We start from the raw sequence: 2784 nt of genomic DNA, 5'->3' as shown, positions 1-2784 counted from the left end.
GGATCATCCACAATGTAGCTCAATCAAGTGATCATCAATGACTAAGAAACTTAGTGGACATCCACTTAAGTTGACATAAGTTTCTCTCTCTCTCTCTCTCTATATATATATCTATATATATATATATATATATATATATATATATATATATATATATATATATATATATATATATATATATATATATATATATATATATATATATATATATATATATATATATATATATATATATATATATATATATATATATATATATATATATATATATATATATATATATATATATATATATATATATATATATATATATATAGAGAGAGAGAGAGAGAGAGAGAGAGAGAGAGACAAAAAAAATACATCCTAAAAAAAATTTTGCATATCGCAGTAAAGGAACAACATCATATTGGTTGATTTGTTTTGTTAGAGTTAGATTTTAAATAAGATCGATAACAATTAACTTTGGAATTGTGGGGTTTCATGGTGTGCAGAGGATATTTTATCGCTTTAGAATAGGCCTGGCGACTAGAAGCATTTATTTTATCATTTGTTATGTAAAAATATGTTTATGGAAACATACGTATGTTATCTAAGTCATTTGCACATTTAATTATGAAATATAGCAAAGTTATTACACCAAGTTGAGATGGCCGAGTTGGTCTAAGGCGCCAGATTAAGGTTCTGGTCCGAAAGGGCGTGGGTTCAAATCCCACTCTCAACAAATTTAATTTTGGCTAAAAGGCCAACTTGGTCCTTGTAAGATAGCCTCAAACTAATTTCTCAAGCCTCATACTAATTTCTCAACAAATTGTTTGGCAATCAAAACACCCTTTTTTTTTTTTTTTTTTTTTTTTTCAGAGAGGAAAAAAAGAGGTGTTGCGCATGTAAGACTCACCCACTAGTAAGATAATAGTGTCATAGGTCACAATGTTAAGGAAACTCATTTCACTTCAAAAGATCATGAAATGTGCTTGAAAATATGAAAATGTCTCACAACCTATATCCCATGAGTAATCTCCTAAATTTAGGTTTCTAGGAAATGAACCAAACAGCCCCTTAGTATATGTTTCCCTTGTTAGATATCAACTTAATCCTTTCTTTTTCTCAACTATTGTTAGATATCAACTTAATCCTTTCTTTTTCTCAACTTAGTATATGTTCCCCTTGTTAGATATCAACTTAGTCCCTTTTTAACATCCGTTAGTAATTAATCTTTTTTTTTTACCACATTACTCTGAAAATGTTCCTACGCTCTTGGATCCTAATAAATGTGACTTTATTTTTTATACTTGAACCACATCAGATATAAAAAATCTACCATTACGGGAAAAAAAAAATTAATCAAGAAATAGGCAATGTTTTAACCCCTTACCAAAAAATTAATCAAGAAATAGGAAATAACCAAACATTTCTAAAACCTCGCCCTGATCAAAACCCCTCTCCCTCCTTCCTTCCCCTCATTCAAAATATTCCTCATCCTCTTCCTCGACGCGTAGGGGGCAGATTGTTTTCGGGGATTTGTAGCCCTTGTGCAGCTGCGCTCGAGGACGTACGTCGAGGTCATGCTGCTAGCGGCATGCACTAATTGGTGGAGGGGACGGTGTCCACGTGGCGGAAGAGCTTGGCGATGAACAGAGAGTGACATTGGCGGACCAGGGGAAACTTGTTGTCGAGGTCCGAGAGGATGATGACCATTCGTTGGCAGGGGTGAAGACGGCGGTGGTAGGGTCGGGGAGCTTGTTGATGCGGGGAGAGGGGATTGAGGAGTTTGGGTGCAGATCGAGGATATAATTTCTCATGAAGCTATTTTATTTTTGAGGGCATCTTTGGCAAGGAGAAAGTAAATAGGAAGAAAGAGAAAATAATTTCTCATGAAGCTATTTTATTATTATTTTCATGCTAAAACTAAAATGATAAGTAAAAATCTACAAATATATTTTCTTTCTTCACTTTTAATCCACTTTCTCTAATTTTTAGGAAAAGTGAAATTGGCTAACATGCTGACGTGACACTCTTCACTTTCCAATCACTTTCTATTCACTTACTAAATGCCAAATATGATAAGCCACTTTTCGATTTTTGTTGCACTTTTCATTTACTTCACAATTGCTAAACACAAGATGATTATAAAATTTTCAAGATTTGTTCCTTTCTGGCTTTTATATATATATATATATATTATATATATTATAATATATATATATATACATATATATATATATTATACTATATATATCTATATATACATATATATATATATATATTACATAATATATATAATATATAATATAATATAATTATATATAATATATATATATATATACATATATATATATATATATACATATTATATATATATATATATATATATGTATGTATGTATGTATACATACATATATCACTAGTACAAACTGTCTGTCCAAACGGTTGTAACCGTTTGGACAAATGCAGTCCCAAACGGTTACAACCGTTTGGCGCAAGTAAAAACACGCTTTGGGACTGAAGCGTTGGGGAAGAGTTTTCCCAACGGTCGCCCAAACGGGTTGTAACCGTTTGGGATTTTGCCCAAACGGTTACAACCGTTTGGGTTGTCAAAAATGCCCAAACGGGTGAAACCGTTTGGACAGAGTTTTGTCCAAACGGTTGAAACCGTTTGGACCAAACTCTGTCCAAACGGTTTCACCCGTTTGGACTGTTTATTTTTATCATTTTTTAATTTTAGCTATTTTAAATATCTATCTGCTTACATTTAATATGCATATCTCACACAATAATTTCTCAATA

The 2784-nt window shown here is 31.7% G+C and overlaps 1 non-coding gene across 1 annotated transcript; it reads left to right on the top strand.

The window, feature by feature from the left end:
* On the top strand, positions 641-721 carry TRNAL-AAG. The gene has a single exon. It is a non-coding gene; the product is annotated as a tRNA-Leu (tRNA).

The sequence above is a fragment of the Asparagus officinalis genome, chromosome 4 (genome assembly GCF_001876935.1).
Source record: "Asparagus officinalis chromosome 4, Aspof.V1, whole genome shotgun sequence".
Lineage (NCBI taxonomy): Eukaryota > Viridiplantae > Streptophyta > Magnoliopsida > Asparagales > Asparagaceae > Asparagus > Asparagus officinalis.
The sequence above is the reverse complement of the archived record's forward strand: the minus strand, read 5'-3'. Positions and strand labels throughout refer to the sequence as shown.